Here is an 18,609-nt window from a genome sequence, read left to right on the forward strand (position 1 = left end):
TTTCAGTTTAAAGCCTGAATACCACCCTGTCGTCCAGCGTCCGGGTATGTGCACAGGAGAGGTCGTGACCTTTTCCATCATTCTTTCGCAGAGGCAAGATCGTAGCCTATGAGGTTTATCCGAGGCGTGATCATTGCTGGTTGAAAACTTTACCCAATACCCCGCCAGGATGACTTGAAATACAGTCAGCTTTGGCAATTTTTTACAGTCTCTTGAGAGACTTACGAGTTTGTTGCAAAGAGAAGTTTGTTGTGTGTGTTTGTTTGTTTTGATGTTTATAGTCCTGAGGTTAAAAGCGTCAAAGTTTGATTCCGGTACTTGACATCGCATTGATTTCCATCCTCTGTGTGGCAATCAGTACCAAGGACATCACGATGATGTTTTCAAACGACACCCTTTATGTATGTTGGACGGTTTTATGTAGAAAAGACCAAATCACAAAAAAGATTTTAGCTGGGTTTTCACGGGCAGGGTCACGTTTTGTCAAATGTGCTTTTTCTCGTGCAGCTCAAGAGTCACTTCAGCATGTTACGTAGATGTAGCTACATTTCCTTGAGCTTAGAAACGTTGCCTCTCTGGTGACGTTTTGGATGAAGAGTGCTTTTCCTGAAGTAAAGAGAGTCTCATGCAGAAGCAAGATTTCTCCACTTAAATAGATAATACGCACTCTGTTTGAAGACTGAAGCAGTTTCCTGCTCATTCTGGCATTCTAGTAATATTTAACCTGTCCATAGACCAAAGAGTAGCTAACAGGACATGGTACTGAAGTCCCGTACTTGGCTGAGGCGTGAAGCCCTGGAACTCAGGTGCGAGCCCGGATAGCTCAGTCGGTAGAGCATCAGACTTTTAATCTGATGGTCCAGGGTTCAAGTCCCTGTTCGGGCGATGAGTAGCCTCGATCGCCTTTTGTGCTGCTGTGTCTAGAGCTCCGTTTCGTAGCGAACGGGGAAAGGATAAAGTTTCCCAACAGCGACAGCATGTAGTCGTGGCCGAGTGGTTAAGGCGATGGACTAGAAATCCATTGGGGTCTCCCCGCGCAGGTTCGAATCCTGCCGACTACGTCTTCAGACTTCAGACTCTCGAGTAGACCGACTCTACTTCGTGAGGGCTTCTGCTTAAGATTTGCAGTTGAAAGAAATACAAAAATGATTTTGACTTCTGCATAGAAATGGCAGTCCCCTCACAGCCATTGTACTCAGGCAGACCCGCAGGCATCTTTCTTGCGCAGCCCGGTGGCACGCCGTGATCGTATAGTGTTTAGTACTCTGCGTTGTGGCCGCAGCAACCCCGGTTCGAATCCGGGTCACGGCAGCCCTTCCGGGAAAGTCTGTTGGGGTCTTCCCGCTCTTGCCCCTTTTGTGATCGGCTGGTTGCCTGACCGTCAAGTTCTTTTCCAGCACACACCAGGCCCAGAGAGCTCACCAGGTTACCCTGTTGTAGTCGTGGCCGAGTGGTTAAGGCGATGGATTTGAAATCCATTGGGGTCTCCCCGCGCAGGTTCAAGCCCTGCCGACTACGAGTGTCTGGTCCCTGGCTCGGCCTCTCTCTTGTTGGATGTTCCAGCTCACGATTTGCTTTATTTCTGCAGCTCAAGTTGGTACCATGGGTTGCACAGTGGGAAAACTATGCAGCCTTTCATAGTTTCTCCTGTGTGTGTGAGAGATCGGCTCTGTTGTGAAGTGATGTGGCTTCCATTGTCATTTTGACCATATACTGCACGTGCAGCAGGAAACCATAGAAGACCTGGAACAAGACTTTGTTTACAACTGTTGTAGATCGTCGCTAATCGAGTTGATCCTGACCTGAGCAATTTTCTGAGAGGTTAAGGACTATGGCTCTACCCTCTTTGTTTTCAGGATTCCCACAATTCTCTCCCCCGGATTGTTTTCCTTAAATAATTCAAACGTGTATTTGCACTTTTGCTTTTCTAAGTAGAAAGCGGATAATGAACAAACTTTTTGTGCAGATCTCTCACCTGCTGAAAAGGCACAACATGCAGCAAAGCAGTACCTGAAGTCTAATTTCAGTTTAAAGCCTGAATACCACCCTGTCGTCCAGCGTCCGGGTATGTGCAGAGGAGAGGTCGTGACCTTTTCCATCATTCTTTCGCAGAGGCAAGATCGTAGTCTATGAGGTTTATCCGAGGCGTGATCATTGCTGGTTGAAAACTTTACCCAATACCCCGCCAGAATGACTTGAAATACAGTCAGCTTTGGCAATTTTTCACAGTCTCTTGAGAGACTTACGAGTTTGTTGCAAAGAGAAGTTTGTTGTGTGTGTTTGTTTGTTTTGATGTTTATAGTCCTGAGGTTAAAAGCGTCAAAGTTTGATTCCGGTACTTGAGATCGCATTGATTTCCATCCTCTGTGTGGCAATCAGTACCAAGGACATCACGATGATGTTTTCAAACGACACCCTTTATGTATGTTGGACGGTTTTATGTAGAAAAGACCAAATCACAAAAAAGATTTTAGCTGGGTTTTCAAGGGCAGGGTCACGTTTTGTCAAATGTGCTTTTTCTCGTGCAGCTCAAGAGTCACTTCGGCATGTTACGTAGATGTAGCTACATTTCCTTGAGCTTAGAAACGTTGCCTCTCTGGTGACGTTTTGGATGAAGAGTGCTTTTCCTGAAGTAAAGAGAGTCTCATGCAGAAGCAAGATTTCTCCACTTAAATAGATAATACGCACTCTGTTTGAAGACTGAAGCAGTTTCCTGCTCATTCTGGCATTCTAGTAATATTTAACCTGTCCATAGACCAAAGAGTAGCTAACAGGACATGGTACTGAAGTCCCGTACTTGGCTGAGGCGTGAAGCCCTGGAACTCAGGTGCGAGCCCGGATAGCTCAGTCGGTAGAGCATCAGACTTTTAATCTGAGGGTCCAGGGTTCAAGTCCCTGTTAGGGCGATGAGTAGCCTCGATCGCCTTTTGTGCTGCTGTGTCTAGAGCTCCGTTTCGTAGCGAACGGGGAAAGGATAAAGTTTCCCAACAGCGACAGCATGTAGTCGTGGCCGAGTGGTTAAGGCGATGGACTAGAAATCCATTGGGGTCTCCCCGCGCAGGTTCGAATCCTGCCGACTACGTCTTCAGACTTCAGACTCTCGAGTAGACCGACTCTACTTCGTGAGGGCTTCTGCTTAAGATTTGCAGTTGAAAGAAATACAAAAATGATTTTGACTTTTGCATAGAAATGGCAGTCCCCTCACAGCCATTGTACTCAGGCAGACCCGCAGGCATCTTTCTTGCGCAGCCCCGTGGCACACCGTGATCGTATAGTGTTTAGTACTCTGCGTTGTGGCCGCAGCAACCCCGGTTCGAATCCGGGTCACGGCAGCCCTTCCGGGAAAGTCTGTTGGGGTCTTCCCGCTCTTGCCCCTTTTGTGATCGGCTGGTTGCCTGACCGTCAAGTTCTTTTCCAGCACACACCAGGCCCAGAGAGCTCACCAGGTTACCCTGTTGTAGTCGTGGCCAAGTGGTTAAGGCGATGGATTTGAAATCCATTGGGGTCTCCCCGCGCAGGTTCAAGCCCTGCCGACTACGAGTGTCTGGTCCCTGGCTCGGCCTCTCTCTTGTTGGATGTTCCAGCTCACGATTTGCTTTATTTCTGCAGCTCAAGTTGGTACCATGGGTTGCACAGTGGGAAAACTATGCAGCCTTTCATAGTTTCTCCTGTGTGTGTGAGAGATCGGCTCTGTTGTGAAGTGATGTGGCTTCCATTGTCATTTTGACCATATACTGCACGTGCAGCAGGAAACCATAGAAGAGCTGGAACAAGACTTTGTTTACAACTGTTGTAGATCGTCGCTAATCGAGTTGATCCTGACCTGAGCAATTTTCTGAGAGGTTAAGGACTATGGCTCTACCCTCTTTGTTTTCAGGATTCCCACAATTCTCTCCCCCGGATTGTTTTCCTTAAATAATTCAAACGTGTATTTGCACTTTTGCTTTTCTAAGTAGAAAGCGGATAATGAACAAACTTTTTGTGCAGATCTCTCACCTGCTGAAAAGGCACAACATGCAGCAAAGCAGTACCTGAAGTCTAATTTCAGTTTAAAGCCTGAATACCACCCTGTCGTCCAGCGTCCGGGTATGTGCACAGGAGAGGTCGTGACCTTTTCCATCATTCTTTCGCAGAGGCAAGATCGTAGCCTATGAGGTTTATCCGAGGCGTGATCATTGCTGGTTGAAAACTTTACCCAATACCCCGCCAGGATGACTTGAAATACAGTCAGCTTTGGCAATTTTTCACAGTCTCTTGAGAGACTTACGAGTTTGTTGCAAAGAGAAGTTTGTTGTGTGTGTTTGTTTGTTTTGATGTTTATAGTCCTGAGGTTAAAAGCGTCAAAGTTTGATTCCGGTACTTGACATCGCATTGATTTCCATCCTCTGTGTGGCAATCAGTACCAAGGACATCACGATGATGTTTTCAAACGACACCCTTTATGTATGTTGGACGGTTTTATGTAGAAAAGACCAAATCACAAAAAAGATTTTAGCTGGGTTTTCACGGGCAGGGTCACGTTTTGTCAAATGTGCTTTTTCTCGTGCAGCTCAAGAGTCACTTCGGCATGTTACGTAGATGTAGCTACATTTCCTTGAGCTTAGAAACGTTGCCTCTCTGGTGACGTTTTGGATGAAGAGTGCTTTTCCTGAAGTAAAGAGAGTCTCATGCAGAAGCAAGATTTCTCCACTTAAATAGATAATACGCACTCTGTTTGAAGACTGAAGCAGTTTCCTGCTCATTCTGGCATTCTAGTAATATTTAACCTGTCCATAGACCAAAGAGTAGCTAACAGGACATGGTACTGAAGTCCCGTACTTGGCTGAGGCGTGAAGCCCTGGAACTCAGGTGCGAGCCCGGAAAGCTCAGTCGCTAGAGCATCAGACTTTTAATCTGAGGGTCCAGGGTTCAAGTCCCTGTTCGGGCGATGAGTAGCCTCGATCGCCTTTTGTGCTGCTGTGTCTAGAGCTCCGTTTCGTAGCGAACGGGGAAACGATAAAGTTTCCCAACAGCGACAGCATGTAGTCGTGGCCGAGTGGTTAAGGCGATGGACTAGAAATCCATTGGGGTCTCCCCGCGCAGGTTCGAATCCTGCCGACTACGTCTTCAGACTTCAGACTCTCGAGTAGACCGACTCTACTTCGTGAGGGCTTCTGCTTAAGATTTGCAGTTGAAAGAAATACAAAAATGATTTTGACTTCTGCATAGAAATGGCAGTCCCCTCACAGCCATTGTACTCAGGCAGACCCGCAGGCATCTTTCTTGCGCAGCCCCGTGGCACGCCGTGATCGTATAGTGTTTAGTACTCTGCGTTGTGGCCGCAGCAACCCCGGTTCGAATCCGGGTCACGGCAGCCCTTCCGGGAAAGTCTGTTGGGGTCTTCCCGCTCCTGCCCCTTTTGTGATCGGCTGGTTGCCTGACCGTCAAGTTCTTTTCCAGCACACACCAGGCCCAGAGAGCTCACCAGGTTACCCTGTTGTAGTCGTGGCCGAGTGGTTAAGGCGATGGATTTGAAATCCATTGGGGTCTCCCCGCGCAGGTTCAAGCCCTGCCGACTACGAGTGTCTGGTCCCTGGCTCGGCCTCTCTCTTGTTGGATGTTCCAGCTCACGATTTGCTTTATTTCTGCAGCTCAAGTTGGTACCATGGGTTGCACAGTGGGAAAACTATGCAGCCTTTCATGTGTGAGAGATCGGCTCTGTTGTGAAGTGATGTGGCTTCCATTGTCATTTTGACCATATACTGCACGTGCAGCAGGAAACCATAGAAGAGCTGGAACAAGACTTTGTTTACAACTGTTGTAGATCGTCGCTAATCGAGTTGATCCTGACCTGAGCAATTTTCTGAGAGGTTAAGGACTATGGCTCTACCCTCTTTGTTTTCAGGATTCCCACAATTCTCTCCCCCGGATTGTTTTCCTTAAATAATGGAAAATGACTTTTCCATCATTCTTTCGCAGAGGCAAGATCGTAGCCTATGAGGTTTATCCGAGGCGTGATCATTGCTGGTTGAAAACTTTACCCAATACCCCGCCAGGATGACTTGAAATACAGTCAGCTTTGGCAATTTTTCACAGTCTCTTGAGAGACTTACGAGTTTGTTGCAAAGAGAAGTTTGTTGTGTGTGTTTGTTTGTTTTGATGTTTATAGTCCTGAGGTTAAAAGCGTCAAAGTTTGATTCCGGTACTTGACATCGCATTGATTTCCATCCTCTGTGTGGCAATCAGTACCAAGGACATCACGATGATGTTTTCAAACGACACCCTTTATGTATGTTGGACGGTTTTATGTAGAAAAGACCAAATCACAAAAAAGATTTTAGCTGGGTTTTCACGGGCAGGGTCACGTTTTGTCAAATGTGCTTTTTCTCGTGCAGCTCAAGAGTCACTTCGGCATGTTACGTAGATGTAGCTACATTTCCTTGAGCTTAGAAACGTTGCCTCTCTGGTGACGTTTTGGATGAAGAGTGCTTTTCCTGAAGTAAAGAGAGTCTCATGCAGAAGCAAGATTTCTCCACTTAAATAGATAATACGCACTCTGTTTGAAGACTGAAGCAGTTTCCTGCTCATTCTGGCATTCTAGTAATATTTAACCTGTCCATAGACCAAAGAGTAGCTAACAGGACATGGTACTGAAGTCCCGTAGTTGGCTGAGGCGTGAAGCCCTGGAACTCAGGTGCGAGCCCGGATAGCTCAGTCGGTAGAGCATCAGACTTTTAATCTGAGGGTCCAGGGTTCAAGTCCCTGTTCGTGCGATGAGTAGCCTCGATTGCCTTTTGTGCTGCTGTGTCTAGAGCTCCGTTTCGTAGCGAACGGGGAAAGGATAAAGTTTCCCAACAGCGACAGCATGTAGTCGTGGCCGAGTGGTTAAGGCGATGGACTAGAAATCCATTGGGGTCTCCCCGCGCAGGTTCGAATCCTGCCGACTACGTCTTCAGACTTCAGACTCTCCAAGGACATCACGATGATGTTTTCAAACGACACCCTTTATGTATGTTGGACGGTTTTATGTAGAAAAGACCAAATCACAAAAAAGATTTTAGCTGGGTTTTCACGGGCAGGGTCACGTTTTGTCAAATGTGCTTTTTCTCGTGCAGCTCAAGAGTCACTTCGGCATGTTACGTAGATGTAGCTACATTTCCTTGAGCTTAGAAACGTTGCCTCTCTGGTGACGTTTTGGATGAAGAGTGCTTTTCCTGAAGTAAAGAGAGTCTCATGCAGAAGCAAGATTTCTCCACTTAAATAGATAATACGCACTCTGTTTGAAGACTGAAGCAGTTTCCTGCTCATTCTGGCATTCTAGTAATATTTAACCTGTCCATAGACCAAAGAGTAGCTAACAGGACATGGTACTGAAGTCCCGTACTTGGCTGAGGCGTGAAGCCCTGGAACTCAGGTGCGAGCCCGGATAGCTCAGTCGGTAGAGCATCAGACTTTTAATCTGAGGGTCCAGGGTTCAAGTCCCTGTTCGTGCGATGAGTAGCCTCGATCGCCTTTTGTGCTGCTGTGTCTAGAGCTCCGTTTCGTAGCGAACGGGGAAAGGATAAAGTTTCCCAACAGCGACAGCATGTAGTCGTGGCCGAGTGGTTAAGGCGATGGACTAGAAATCCATTGGGGTCTCCCCGCGCAGGTTCGAATCCTGCCGACTACGTCTTCAGACTTCAGACTCTCGAGTAGACCGACTCTACTTCGTGAGGGCTTCTGCTTAAGATTTGCAGTTGAAAGAAATACAAAAATGATTTTGACTTCTGCATAGAAATGGCAGTCCCCTCACAGCCATTGTACTCAGGCAGACCCGCAGGCATCTTTCTTGCGCAGCCCCGTGGCACGCCGTGATCGTATAGTGTTTAGTACTCTGCGTTGTGGCCGCAGCAACCCCGGTTCGAATCCGGGTCACGGCAGCCCTTCCGGGAAAGTCTGTTGGGGTCTTCCCGCTCTTGCCCCTTTTGTGATCGGCTGGTTGCCTGACCGTCAAGTTCTTTTCCAGCACACACCAGGCCCAGAGAGCTCACCAGGTTACCCTGTTGTAGTCGTGGCCAAGTGGTTAAGGCGATGGATTTGAAATCCATTGGGGTCTCCCCGCGCAGGTTCAAGCCCTGCCGACTACGAGTGTCTGGTCCCTGGCTCGGCCTCTCTCTTGTTGGATGTTCCAGCTCACGATTTGCTTTATTTCTGCAGCTCAAGTTGGTACCATGGGTTGCACAGTGGGAAAACTATGCAGCCTTTCATAGTTTCTCCTGTGTGTGTGAGAGATCGGCTCTGTTGTGAAGTGATGTGGCTTCCATTGTCATTTTGACCATATACTGCACGTGCAGCAGGAAACCATAGAAGAGCTGGAACAAGACTTTGTTTACAACTGTTGTAGATCGTCGCTAATCGAGTTGATCCTGACCTGAGCAATTTTCTGAGAGGTTAAGGACTATGGCTCTACCCTCTTTGTTTTCAGGATTCCCACAATTCTCTCCCCCGGATTGTTTTCCTTAAATAATTCAAACGTGTATTTGCACTTTTGCTTTTCTAAGTAGAAAGCGGATAATGAACAAACTTTTTGTGCAGATCTCTCACCTGCTGAAAAGGCACAACATGCAGCAAAGCAGTACCTGAAGTCTAATTTCAGTTTAAAGCCTGAATACCACCCTGTCGTCCAGCGTCCGGGTATGTGCACAGGAGAGGTCGTGACCTTTTCCATCATTCTTTCGCAGAGGCAAGATCGTAGCCTATGAGGTTTATCCGAGGCGTGATCATTGCTGGTTGAAAACTTTACCCAATACCCCGCCAGGATGACTTGAAATACAGTCAGCTTTGGCAATTTTTCACAGTCTCTTGAGAGACTTACGAGTTTGTTGCAAAGAGAAGTTTGTTGTGTGTGTTTGTTTGTTTTGATGTTTATAGTCCTGAGGTTAAAAGCGTCAAAGTTTGATTCCGGTACTTGACATCGCATTGATTTCCATCCTCTGTGTGGCAATCAGTACCAAGGACATCACGATGATGTTTTCAAACGACACCCTTTATGTATGTTGGACGGTTTTATGTAGAAAAGACCAAATCACAAAAAAGATTTTAGCTGGGTTTTCACGGGCAGGGTCACGTTTTGTCAAATGTGCTTTTTCTCGTGCAGCTCAAGAGTCACTTCGGCATGTTACGTAGATGTAGCTACATTTCCTTGAGCTTAGAAACGTTGCCTCTCTGGTGACGTTTTGGATGAAGAGTGCTTTTCCTGAAGTAAAGAGAGTCTCATGCAGAAGCAAGATTTCTCCACTTAAATAGATAATACGCACTCTGTTTGAAGACTGAAGCAGTTTCCTGCTCATTCTGGCATTCTAGTAATATTTAACCTGTCCATAGACCAAAGAGTAGCTAACAGGACATGGTACTGAAGTCCCGTACTTGGCTGAGGCGTGAAGCCCTGGAACTCAGGTGCGAGCCCGGATAGCTCAGTCGGTAGATCATCAGACTTTTAATCTGAGGGTCCAGGGTTCAAGTCCCTGTTAGGGCGATGAGTAGCCTCGATCGCCTTTTGTGCTGCTGTGTCTAGAGCTCCGTTTCGTAGCGAACGGGGAAAGGATAAAGTTTCCCAACAGCGACAGCATGTAGTCGTGGCCGAGTGGTTAAGGCGATGGACTAGAAATCCATTGGGGTCTCCCCGCGCAGGTTCGAATCCTGCCGACTACGTCTTCAGACTTCAGACTCTCGAGTAGACCGACTCTACTTCGTGAGGGCTTCTGCTTAAGATTTGCAGTTGAAAGAAATACAAAAATGATTTTGACTTCTGCATAGAAATGGCAGTCCCCTCACAGCCATTGTACTCAGGCAGACCCGCAGGCATCTTTCTTGCGCAGCCCCGTGGCACGCCGTGATCGTATAGTGTTTAGTACTCTGCGTTGTGGCCGCAGCAACCCCGGTTCGAATCCGGGTCACGGCAGCCCTTCCGGGAAAGTCTGTTGGGGTCTTCCCGCTCTTGCCCCTTTTGTGATCGGCTGGTTGCCTGACCGTCAAGTTCTTTTCCAGCACACACCAGGCCCAGAGAGCTCACCAGGTTACCCTGTTGTAGTCGTGGCCAAGTGGTTAAGGCGATGGATTTGAAATCCATTGGGGTCTCCCCACGCAGGTTCAAGCCCTGCCGACTACGAGTGTCTGGTCCCTGGCTCGGCCTCTCTCTTGTTGGATGTTCCAGCTCACGATTTGCTTTATTTCTGCAGCTCAAGTTGGTACCATGGGTTGCACAGTGGGAAAACTATGCAGCCTTTCATAGTTTCTCCTGTGTGTGTGAGAGATCGGCTCTGTTGTGAAGTGATGTGGCTTCCATTGTCATTTTGACCATATACTGCACGTGCAGCAGGAAACCATAGAAGACCTGGAACAAGACTTTGTTTACAACTGTTGTAGATCGTCGCTAATCGAGTTGATCCTGACCTGAGCAATTTTCTGAGAGGTTAAGGACTATGGCTCTACCCTCTTTGTTTTCAGGATTCCCACAATTCTCTCCCCCGGATTGTTTTCCTTAAATAATTCAAACGTGTATTTGCACTTTTGCTTCTCTAAGTAGAAAGCGGATAATGAACAAACTTTTTGTGCAGATCTCTCACCTGCTGAAAAGGCACAACATGCAGCAAAGCAGTACCTGAAGTCTAATTTCAGTTTAAAGCCTGAATACCACCCTGTCGTCCAGCGTCCGGGTATGTGCACAGGAGAGGTCGTGACCTTTTCCATCATTCTTTCGCAGAGGCAAGATCGTAGCCTATGAGGTTTATCCGAGGCGTGATCATTGCTGGTTGAAAACTTTACCCAATACCCCGCCAGGATGACTTGAAATACAGTCAGCTTTGGCAATTTTTCACAGTCTCTTGAGAGACTTACGAGTTTGTTGCAAAGAGAAGTTTGTTGTGTGTGTTTGTTTGTTTTGATGTTTATAGTCCTGAGGTTAAAAGCGTCAAAGTTTGATTCCGGTACTTGACATCGCATTGATTTCCATCCTCTGTGTGGCAATCAGTACCAAGGACATCACGATGATGTTTTCAAACGACACCCTTTATGTATGTTGGACGGTTTTATGTAGAAAAGACCAAATCACAAAAAAGATTTTAGCTGGGTTTTCAAGGGCAGGGTCACGTTTTGTCAAATGTGCTTTTTCTCGTGCAGCTCAAGAGTCACTTCGGCATGTTACGAAGATGTAGCTACATTTCCTTGAGCTTAGAAACGTTGCCTCTCTGGTGACGTTTTGGATGAAGAGTGCTTTTCCTGAAGTAAAGAGAGTCTCATGCAGAAGCAAGATTTCTCCACTTAAATAGATAATACGCACTCTGTTTGAAGACTGAAGCAGTTTCCTGCTCATTCTGGCATTCTAGTAATATTTAACCTGTCCATAGACCAAAGAGTAGCTAACAGGACATGGTACTGAAGCCCCGTACTTGGCTGAGGCGTGAAGCCCTGGAACTAAGGTGCGAGCCCGGATAGCTCAGTCGGTAGAGCATCAGACTTTTAATCTGAGGGTCCAGGGTTCAAGTCCCTGTTCGGGCGATGAGTAGCCTCGATCGCCTTTTGTGCTGCTGTGTCTAGAGCTCCGTTTCGTAGCGAACGGGGAAAGGATAAAGTTTCCCAACAGCGACAGCATGTAGTCGTGGCCGAGTGGTTAAGGCGATGGACTAGAAATCCATTGGGGTCTCCCCGCGCAGGTTCGAATCCTGCCGACTACGTCTTCAGACTTCAGACTCTCGAGTAGACCGACTCTACTTCGTGAGGGCTTCTGCTTAAGATTTGCAGTTGAAAGAAATACAAAAATGATTTTGACTTCTGCATAGAAATGGCAGTCCCCTCACAGCCATTGTACTCAGGCAGACCCGCAGGCATCTTTCTTGCGCAGCCCCGTGGCACGCCGTGATCGTATAGTGTTTAGTACTCTGCGTTGTGGCCGCAGCAACCCCGGTTCGAATCCGGGTCACGGCAGCCCTTCCGGGAAAGTCTGTTGGGGTCTTCCCGCTCCTGCCCCTTTTGTGATCGGCTGGTTGCCTGACCGTCAAGTTCTTTTCCAGCACACACCAGGCCCAGAGAGCTCACCAGGTTACCCTGTTGTAGTCGTGGCCGAGTGGTTAAGGCGATGAATTTGAAATCCATTGGGGTCTCCCCGCGCAGGTTCAAGCCCTGCCGACTACGAGTGTCTGGTCCCTGGCTCGGCCTCTCTCTTGTTGGATGTTCCAGCTCACGATTTGCTTTATTTCTGCAGCTCAAGTTGGTACCATGGGTTGCACAGTGGGAAAACTATGCAGCCTTTCATGTGTGAGAGATCGGCTCTGTTGTGAAGTGATGTGGCTTCCATTGTCATTTTGACCATATACTGCACGTGCAGCAGGAAACCATAGAAGAGCTGGAACAAGACTTTGTTTACAACTGTTGTAGATCGTCGCTAATCGAGTTGATCCTGACCTGAGCAATTTTCTGAGAGGTTAAGGACTATGGCTCTACCCTCTTTGTTTTCAGGATTCCCACAATTCTCTCCCCCGGATTGTTTTCCTTAAATAATTCAAACGTGTATTTGCACTTTTGCTTTTCTAAGTAGAAAGCGGATAATGAACAAACTTTTTGTGCAGATCTCTCACCTGCTGAAAAGGCACAACATGCAGCAAAGCAGTACCTGAAGTCTAATTTCAGTTTAAAGCCTGAATACCACCCTGTCGTCCAGCGTCCGGGTATGTGCACAGGAGAGGTCGTGACCTTTTCCATCATTCTTTCGCAGAGGCAAGATCGTAGCCTATGAGGTTTATCCGAGGCGTGATCATTGCTGGTTGAAAACTTTACCCAATACCCCGCCAGGATGACTTGAAATACAGTCAGCTTTGGCAATTTTTCACAGTCTCTTGAGAGACTTACGAGTTTGTTGCAAAGAGAAGTTTGTTGTGTGTGTTTGTTTGTTTTGATGTTTATAGTCCTGAGGTTAAAAGCGTCAAAGTTTGATTCCGGTACTTGACATCGCATTGATTTCCATCCTCTGTGTGGCAATCAGTACCAAGGACATCACGATGATGTTTTCAAACGACACCCTTTATGTATGTTGGACGGTTTTATGTAGAAAAGACCAAATCACAAAAAAGATTTTAGCTGGGTTTTCACGGGCAGGGTCACGTTTTGTCAAATGTGCTTTTTCTCGTGCAGCTCAAGAGTCACTTCGGCATGTTACGTAGATGTAGCTACATTTCCTTGAGCTTAGAAACGTTGCCTCTCTGGTGACGTTTTGGATGAAGAGTGCTTTTCCTGAAGTAAAGAGAGTCTCATGCAGAAGCAAGATTTCTCCACTTAAATAGATAATACGCACTCTGTTTGAAGACTGAAGCAGTTTCCTGCTCATTCTGGCATTCTAGTAATATTTAACCTGTCCATAGACCAAAGAGTAGCTAACAGGACATGGTACTGAAGTCCCGTACTTGGCTGAGGCGTGAAGCCCTGGAACTCAGGTGCGAGCCCGGATAGCTCAGTCGGTAGAGCATCAGACTTTTAATCTGAGGGTCCAGGGTTCAAGTCCCTGTTCGGGCGATGAGTAGCCTCCATCGCCTTTTGTGCTGCTGTGTCTAGAGCTCCGTTTCGTAGCGAACGGGGAAAGGATAAAGTTTCCCAACAGCGACAGCATGTAGTCGTGGCCGAGTGGTTAAGGCGATGGACTAGAAATCCATTGGGGTCTCCCCGCGCAGGTTCGAATCCTGCCGACTACGTCTTCAGACTTCAGACTCTCGAGTAGACCGACTCTACTTCGTGAGGGCTTCTGCTTAAGATTTGCAGCTGAAAGAAATACAAAAATGATTTTGACTTCTGCATAGAAATGGCAGTCCCCTCACAGCCATTGTACTCAGGCAGACCCGCAGGCATCTTTCTTGCGCAGCCCCGTGGCACGCCGTGATCGTATAGTGTTTAGTACTCTGCGTTGTGGCCGCAGCAACCCCGGTTCGAATCCGGGTCACGGCAGCCCTTCCGGGAAAGTCTGTTGGGGTCTTCCCGCTCCTGCCCCTTTTGTGATCGGCTGGTTGCCTGACCGTCAAGTTCTTTTCCAGCACACACCAGGCCCAGAGAGCTCACCAGGTTACCCTGTTGTAGTCGTGGCCGAGTGGTTAAGGCGATGGATTTGAAATCCATTGGAGTCTCCCCGCGCAGGTTCAAGCCCTGCCGACTACGAGTTTCTGGTCCCTGGCTCGGCCTCTCTCTTGTTGGATGTTCCAGCTCACGATTTGCTTTATTTCTGCAGCTCAAGTTGGTACCATGGGTTGCACAGTGGGAAAACTATGCAGCCTTTCATAGTTTCTCCTGTGTGTGTGAGAGATCGGCTCTGTTGTGAAGTGATGTGGCTTCCATTGTCATTTTGACCATATACTGCACGTGCAGCAGGAAACCATAGAAGAGCTGGAACAAGACTTTGTTTACAACTGTTGTAGATCGTCGCTAATCGAGTTGATCCTGACCTGAGCAATTTTCTGAGAGGTTAAGGACTATGGCTCTACCCTCTTTGTTTTCAGGATTCCCACAATTCTCTCCCCCGGATTGTTTTCCTTAAATAATTCAAACGTGTATTTGCACTTTTGCTTTTCTAAGTAGAAAGCGGATAATGAACAAACTTTTTGTGCAGATCTCTCACCTGCTGAAAAGGCACAACATGCAGCAAAGCAGTACCTGAAGTCTAATTTCAGTTTAAAGCCTGAATACCACCCTGTCGTCCAGCGTCCGGGTATGTGCACAGGAGAGGTCGTGACCTTTTCCATCATTCTTTCGCAGAGGCAAGATCGTAGCCTATGAGGTTTATCCGAGGCGTGATCATTGCTGGTTGAAAACTTTACCCAATACCCCGCCAGGATGACTTGAAATACAGTCAGCTTTGGCAATTTTTCACAGTCTCTTGAGAGACTTACGAGTTTGTTGCAAAGAGAAGTTTGTTGTGTGTGTTTGTTTGTTTTGATGTTTATAGTCCTGAGGTTAAAAGCGTCAAAGTTTGATTCCGGTACTTGACATCGCATTGATTTCCATCCTCTGTGTGGCAATCAGTACCAAGGACATCACGATGATGTTTTCAAACGACACCCTTTATGTATGTTGGACGGTTTTATGTAGAAAAGACCAAATCACAAAAAAGATTTTAGCTGGGTTTTCACGGGCAGGGTCACGTTTTGTCAAATGTGCTTTTTCTCGTGCAGCTCAAGAGTCACTTCGGCATGTTACGTAGATGTAGCTACATTTCCTTGAGCTTAGAAACGTTGCCTCTCTGGTGACGTTTTGGATGAAGAGTGCTTTTCCTGAAGTAAAGAGAGTCTCATGCAGAAGCAAGATTTCTCCACTTAAATAGATAATACGCACTCTGTTTGAAGACTGAAGCAGTTTCCTGCTCATTCTGGCATTCTAGTAATATTTAACCTGTCCATAGACCAAAGAGTAGCTAACAGGACATGGTACTGAAGTCCCGTACTTGGCTGAGGCGTGAAGCCCTGGAACTCAGGTGCGAGCCCGGATAGCTCAGTCGGTAGAGCATCAGACTTTTAATCTGAGGGTCCAGGGTTCAAGTCCCTGTTCGGGCGATGAGTAGCCTCGATCACCTTTTGTGCTGCTGTGTCTAGAGCTCCGTTTCGTAGCGAACGGGGAAAGGATAAAGTTTCCCAACAGCGACAGCATGTAGTCGTGGCCGAGTGGTTAAGGCGATGGACTAGAAATCCATTGGGGTCTCCCCGCGCAGGTTCGAATCCTGCCGACTACGTCTTCAGACTTCAGACTCTCGAGTAGACCGACTCTACTTCGTGAGGGCTTCTGCTTAAGATTTGCAGTTGAAAGAAATACAAAAATGATTTTGACTTCTGCATAGAAATGGCAGTCCCCTCACAGCCATTGTACTCAGGCAGACCCGCAGGCATCTTTCTTGCGCAGCCCCGTGGCACGCCGTGATCGTATAGTGTTTAGTACTCTGCGTTGTGGCCGCAGCAACCCCGGTTCGAATCCGGGTCACGGCAGCCCTTCCGGGAAAGTCTGTTGGGGTCTTCCCGCTCCTGCCCCTTTTGTGATCGGCTGGTTGCCTGACCGTCAAGTTCTTTTCCAGCACACACCAGGCCCAGAGAGCTCACCAGGTTACCCTGTTGTAGTCGTGGCCGAGTGGTTAAGGCGCTGGATTTGAAATCCATTGGGGTCTCCCCGTGCAGGTTCAAGCCCTGCCGACTACGAGTTTCTGGTCCCTGGCTCGGCCTCTCTCTTGTTGGATGTTCCAGCTCACGATTTGCTTTATTTCTGCAGCTCAAGTTGGTTCCATGGGTTGCACAGTGGGAAAACTATGCAGCCTTTCATAGTTTCTCCTGTGTGTGTGAGAGATCGGCTCTGTTGTGAAGTGATGTGGCTTCCATTGTCATTTTGACCATATACTGCACGTGCAGCAGGAAACCATAGAAGAGCTGGAACAAGACTTTGTTTACAACTGTTGTAGATCGTCGCTAATCGAGTTGATCCTGACCTGAGCAATTTTCTGAGAGGTTAAGGACTATGGCTCTACCCTCTTTGTTTTCAGGATTCCCACAATTCTCTCCCCCGGATTGTTTTCCTTAAATAATTCAAACGTGTATTTGCACTTTTGCTTTTCTAAGTAGAAAGCGGATAATGAACAAACTTTTTGTGCAGATCTCTCACCTGCTGAAAAGGCACAACATGCAGCAAAGCAGTACCTGAAGTCTAATTTCAGTTTAAAGCCTGAATACCACCCTGTCGTCCAGCGTCCGGGTATGTGCACAGGAGAGGTCGTGACCTTTTCCATCATTCTTTCGCAGAGGCAAGATCGTAGCCTATGAGGTTTATCCGAGGCGTGATCATTGCTGGTTGAAAACTTTACCCAATACCCCGCCAGGATGACTTGAAATACAGTCAGCTTTGGCAATTTTTCACAGTCTCTTGAGAGACTTACGAGTTTGTTGCAAAGAGAAGTTTGTTGTGTGTGTTTGTTTGTTTTGATGTTTATAGTCCTGAGGTTAAAAGCGTCAAAGTTTGATTCCGGTACTTGACATCGCATTGATTTCCATCCTCTGTGTGGCAATCAGTACCAAGGACATCACGATGATGTTTTCAAACGACACCCTTTATGTATGTTGGACGGTTTTATGTAGAAAAGACCAAATCACAAAAAAGATTTTAGCTGGGTTTTCACGGGCAGGGTCACGTTTTGTCAAATGTGCTTTTTCTCGTGCAGCTCAAGAGTCACTTCGGCATGTTACGTAGATGTAGCTACATTTCCTTGAGCTTAGAAACGTTGCCTCTCTGGTGACGTTTTGGATGAAGAGTGCTTTTCCTGAAGTAAAGAGAGTCTCATGCAGAAGCAAGATTTCTCCACTTAAATAGATAATACGCACTCTGTTTGAAGACTGAAGCAGTTTCCTGCTCATTCTGGCATTCTAGTAATATTTAACCTGTCCATAGACCAAAGAGTAGCTAACAGGACATGGTACTGAAGTCCCGTACTTGGCTGAGGCGTGAAGCCCTGGATCTCAGGTGCGAGCTCGGATAGCTCAGTCGGTAGAGCATCAGACTTTTAATCTGAGGGTCCAGGGTTCAAGTCCCTGTTCGGGCGATGAGTAGCCTCGATCGCCTTTTGTGCTGCTGTGTCTAGAGCTCCGTTTCGTAGCGAACGGGGAAAGGATAAAGTTTCCCAACAGCGACAGCATGTAGTCGTGGCCGAGTGGTTAAGGCGATGGACTAGAAATCCATTGGGGTCTCCCCGCGCAGGTTCGAATCCTGCCTACTACGTCTTCATACTTCAGACTCTCGAGTAGACCGACTCTACTTTGTGAGGGCTTCTGCTTAAGATTTGCCGTTGAAAGAAATACAAAAATGATTTTGACTTCTGCATAGAAATGGCAGTCCCCTCACAGCCATTGTACTCAGGCAGACCCGCAGGCATCTTTCTTGCGCAGCCCGGTGGCACGCCGTGATCGTATAGTGGTTAGTACTCTGCGTTGTGGCCGCAGCAACCCCGGTTCCAATCCGGGTCACGGCAGCCCTTCCGGGAAAGTCTGTTGGGGTCTTCCCGCTCCTGCCCCTTTTGTGATCGGCTGATTGCCTGACCGTCAAGTTCTTTTCCAGCACACACCAGGCCCAGAGAGCTCACCAGGTTACCCTGTTGTAGTCGTGGCCGAGTGGTTAAGGCGATGGATTTGAAATCCATTGGGGTCTCCCCGCGCAGGTTCAAGCCCTGCCGACTACGAGTGTCTGGTCCCTGGCTCGGCCTCTCTCTTGTTGGATGTTCCAGCTCACGATTTGCTTTATTTCTGCAGCTCAAGTTGGTACCATGGGTTGCACAGTGGGAAAACTATGCAGCCTTTCATAGTTTCTCCTGTGTGTGTGAGAGATCGGCTCTGTTGTGAAGTGATGTGGCTTCCATTGTCATTTTGACCATATACTGCACGTGCAGCAGGAAACCATAGAAGAGCTGGAACAAGACTTTGTTTACAACTGTTGTAGATCGTCGCTAATCGAGTTGATCCTGACCTGAGCAATTTTCTGAGAGGTTAAGGACTATGGCTCTACCCTCTTTGTTTTCAGGATTCCCACAATTCTCTCCCCCGGATTGTTTTCCTTAAATAATTCAAACGTGTATTTGCACTTTTGCTTTTCTAA

The 18,609-nt window shown here is 47.4% G+C and overlaps 37 non-coding genes across 37 annotated transcripts; all 37 read left to right on the forward strand.

Moving 5' to 3' along the window:
- Positions 1-79: 79 nt before the first annotated feature.
- Positions 80-220, forward strand: LOC135781977 (U4 spliceosomal RNA). Its single transcript, XR_010545381.1, has one exon. It is a non-coding gene; the product is annotated as a U4 spliceosomal RNA (small nuclear RNA).
- A 592-nt stretch (positions 221-812) lies between these two features.
- On the forward strand, positions 813-885 carry trnak-uuu (transfer RNA lysine (anticodon UUU)). Its single transcript has one exon. It is a non-coding gene; the product is annotated as a tRNA-Lys (tRNA).
- A 94-nt stretch (positions 886-979) lies between these two features.
- Positions 980-1,061, forward strand: trnas-aga (transfer RNA serine (anticodon AGA)). The gene has a single exon. It is a non-coding gene; the product is annotated as a tRNA-Ser (tRNA).
- Positions 1,062-1,436: 375 nt separating this feature from the next.
- trnas-uga (transfer RNA serine (anticodon UGA)) lies at positions 1,437-1,518 on the forward strand. The gene has a single exon. It is a non-coding gene; the product is annotated as a tRNA-Ser (tRNA).
- Positions 1,519-2,100: 582 nt separating this feature from the next.
- LOC135781954 (U4 spliceosomal RNA) lies at positions 2,101-2,241 on the forward strand. Its single transcript, XR_010545359.1, has one exon. It is a non-coding gene; the product is annotated as a U4 spliceosomal RNA (small nuclear RNA).
- A 592-nt stretch (positions 2,242-2,833) lies between these two features.
- On the forward strand, positions 2,834-2,906 carry trnak-uuu (transfer RNA lysine (anticodon UUU)). The gene has a single exon. It is a non-coding gene; the product is annotated as a tRNA-Lys (tRNA).
- Positions 2,907-3,000: 94 nt separating this feature from the next.
- On the forward strand, positions 3,001-3,082 carry trnas-aga (transfer RNA serine (anticodon AGA)). The gene has a single exon. It is a non-coding gene; the product is annotated as a tRNA-Ser (tRNA).
- Positions 3,083-3,457: 375 nt separating this feature from the next.
- trnas-uga (transfer RNA serine (anticodon UGA)) lies at positions 3,458-3,539 on the forward strand. Its single transcript has one exon. It is a non-coding gene; the product is annotated as a tRNA-Ser (tRNA).
- A 582-nt stretch (positions 3,540-4,121) lies between these two features.
- On the forward strand, positions 4,122-4,262 carry LOC135781903 (U4 spliceosomal RNA). Its single transcript, XR_010545310.1, has one exon. It is a non-coding gene; the product is annotated as a U4 spliceosomal RNA (small nuclear RNA).
- A 759-nt stretch (positions 4,263-5,021) lies between these two features.
- On the forward strand, positions 5,022-5,103 carry trnas-aga (transfer RNA serine (anticodon AGA)). Its single transcript has one exon. It is a non-coding gene; the product is annotated as a tRNA-Ser (tRNA).
- A 375-nt stretch (positions 5,104-5,478) lies between these two features.
- Positions 5,479-5,560, forward strand: trnas-uga (transfer RNA serine (anticodon UGA)). The gene has a single exon. It is a non-coding gene; the product is annotated as a tRNA-Ser (tRNA).
- Positions 5,561-5,946: 386 nt separating this feature from the next.
- LOC135781902 (U4 spliceosomal RNA) lies at positions 5,947-6,087 on the forward strand. Its single transcript, XR_010545309.1, has one exon. It is a non-coding gene; the product is annotated as a U4 spliceosomal RNA (small nuclear RNA).
- Positions 6,088-6,679: 592 nt separating this feature from the next.
- On the forward strand, positions 6,680-6,752 carry trnak-uuu (transfer RNA lysine (anticodon UUU)). Its single transcript has one exon. It is a non-coding gene; the product is annotated as a tRNA-Lys (tRNA).
- A 94-nt stretch (positions 6,753-6,846) lies between these two features.
- On the forward strand, positions 6,847-6,928 carry trnas-aga (transfer RNA serine (anticodon AGA)). Its single transcript has one exon. It is a non-coding gene; the product is annotated as a tRNA-Ser (tRNA).
- A 471-nt stretch (positions 6,929-7,399) lies between these two features.
- Positions 7,400-7,472, forward strand: trnak-uuu (transfer RNA lysine (anticodon UUU)). Its single transcript has one exon. It is a non-coding gene; the product is annotated as a tRNA-Lys (tRNA).
- A 94-nt stretch (positions 7,473-7,566) lies between these two features.
- On the forward strand, positions 7,567-7,648 carry trnas-aga (transfer RNA serine (anticodon AGA)). The gene has a single exon. It is a non-coding gene; the product is annotated as a tRNA-Ser (tRNA).
- Positions 7,649-8,023: 375 nt separating this feature from the next.
- trnas-uga (transfer RNA serine (anticodon UGA)) lies at positions 8,024-8,105 on the forward strand. The gene has a single exon. It is a non-coding gene; the product is annotated as a tRNA-Ser (tRNA).
- A 582-nt stretch (positions 8,106-8,687) lies between these two features.
- LOC135781901 (U4 spliceosomal RNA) lies at positions 8,688-8,828 on the forward strand. The gene has a single exon (XR_010545308.1). It is a non-coding gene; the product is annotated as a U4 spliceosomal RNA (small nuclear RNA).
- Positions 8,829-9,420: 592 nt separating this feature from the next.
- On the forward strand, positions 9,421-9,493 carry trnak-uuu (transfer RNA lysine (anticodon UUU)). The gene has a single exon. It is a non-coding gene; the product is annotated as a tRNA-Lys (tRNA).
- A 94-nt stretch (positions 9,494-9,587) lies between these two features.
- Positions 9,588-9,669, forward strand: trnas-aga (transfer RNA serine (anticodon AGA)). The gene has a single exon. It is a non-coding gene; the product is annotated as a tRNA-Ser (tRNA).
- Positions 9,670-10,044: 375 nt separating this feature from the next.
- Positions 10,045-10,126, forward strand: trnas-uga (transfer RNA serine (anticodon UGA)). The gene has a single exon. It is a non-coding gene; the product is annotated as a tRNA-Ser (tRNA).
- A 582-nt stretch (positions 10,127-10,708) lies between these two features.
- On the forward strand, positions 10,709-10,849 carry LOC135781899 (U4 spliceosomal RNA). Its single transcript, XR_010545307.1, has one exon. It is a non-coding gene; the product is annotated as a U4 spliceosomal RNA (small nuclear RNA).
- Positions 10,850-11,441: 592 nt separating this feature from the next.
- Positions 11,442-11,514, forward strand: trnak-uuu (transfer RNA lysine (anticodon UUU)). Its single transcript has one exon. It is a non-coding gene; the product is annotated as a tRNA-Lys (tRNA).
- A 94-nt stretch (positions 11,515-11,608) lies between these two features.
- Positions 11,609-11,690, forward strand: trnas-aga (transfer RNA serine (anticodon AGA)). Its single transcript has one exon. It is a non-coding gene; the product is annotated as a tRNA-Ser (tRNA).
- A 375-nt stretch (positions 11,691-12,065) lies between these two features.
- On the forward strand, positions 12,066-12,147 carry trnas-uga (transfer RNA serine (anticodon UGA)). The gene has a single exon. It is a non-coding gene; the product is annotated as a tRNA-Ser (tRNA).
- Positions 12,148-12,715: 568 nt separating this feature from the next.
- LOC135781898 (U4 spliceosomal RNA) lies at positions 12,716-12,856 on the forward strand. Its single transcript, XR_010545306.1, has one exon. It is a non-coding gene; the product is annotated as a U4 spliceosomal RNA (small nuclear RNA).
- A 592-nt stretch (positions 12,857-13,448) lies between these two features.
- trnak-uuu (transfer RNA lysine (anticodon UUU)) lies at positions 13,449-13,521 on the forward strand. The gene has a single exon. It is a non-coding gene; the product is annotated as a tRNA-Lys (tRNA).
- Positions 13,522-13,615: 94 nt separating this feature from the next.
- trnas-aga (transfer RNA serine (anticodon AGA)) lies at positions 13,616-13,697 on the forward strand. The gene has a single exon. It is a non-coding gene; the product is annotated as a tRNA-Ser (tRNA).
- A 375-nt stretch (positions 13,698-14,072) lies between these two features.
- Positions 14,073-14,154, forward strand: trnas-uga (transfer RNA serine (anticodon UGA)). The gene has a single exon. It is a non-coding gene; the product is annotated as a tRNA-Ser (tRNA).
- Positions 14,155-14,736: 582 nt separating this feature from the next.
- On the forward strand, positions 14,737-14,877 carry LOC135781897 (U4 spliceosomal RNA). Its single transcript, XR_010545305.1, has one exon. It is a non-coding gene; the product is annotated as a U4 spliceosomal RNA (small nuclear RNA).
- Positions 14,878-15,469: 592 nt separating this feature from the next.
- Positions 15,470-15,542, forward strand: trnak-uuu (transfer RNA lysine (anticodon UUU)). Its single transcript has one exon. It is a non-coding gene; the product is annotated as a tRNA-Lys (tRNA).
- Positions 15,543-15,636: 94 nt separating this feature from the next.
- Positions 15,637-15,718, forward strand: trnas-aga (transfer RNA serine (anticodon AGA)). Its single transcript has one exon. It is a non-coding gene; the product is annotated as a tRNA-Ser (tRNA).
- A 375-nt stretch (positions 15,719-16,093) lies between these two features.
- On the forward strand, positions 16,094-16,175 carry trnas-uga (transfer RNA serine (anticodon UGA)). Its single transcript has one exon. It is a non-coding gene; the product is annotated as a tRNA-Ser (tRNA).
- Positions 16,176-16,757: 582 nt separating this feature from the next.
- On the forward strand, positions 16,758-16,898 carry LOC135781896 (U4 spliceosomal RNA). The gene has a single exon (XR_010545304.1). It is a non-coding gene; the product is annotated as a U4 spliceosomal RNA (small nuclear RNA).
- A 592-nt stretch (positions 16,899-17,490) lies between these two features.
- trnak-uuu (transfer RNA lysine (anticodon UUU)) lies at positions 17,491-17,563 on the forward strand. The gene has a single exon. It is a non-coding gene; the product is annotated as a tRNA-Lys (tRNA).
- Positions 17,564-17,657: 94 nt separating this feature from the next.
- On the forward strand, positions 17,658-17,739 carry trnas-aga (transfer RNA serine (anticodon AGA)). Its single transcript has one exon. It is a non-coding gene; the product is annotated as a tRNA-Ser (tRNA).
- Positions 17,740-18,114: 375 nt separating this feature from the next.
- On the forward strand, positions 18,115-18,196 carry trnas-uga (transfer RNA serine (anticodon UGA)). The gene has a single exon. It is a non-coding gene; the product is annotated as a tRNA-Ser (tRNA).
- The last annotated feature ends 413 nt before the right edge of the window (positions 18,197-18,609 follow it).

This window comes from Paramisgurnus dabryanus, chromosome 23 (assembly GCF_030506205.2).
Source record: "Paramisgurnus dabryanus chromosome 23, PD_genome_1.1, whole genome shotgun sequence".
Taxonomy (NCBI): Eukaryota; Metazoa; Chordata; class Actinopteri; order Cypriniformes; family Cobitidae; genus Paramisgurnus; species Paramisgurnus dabryanus.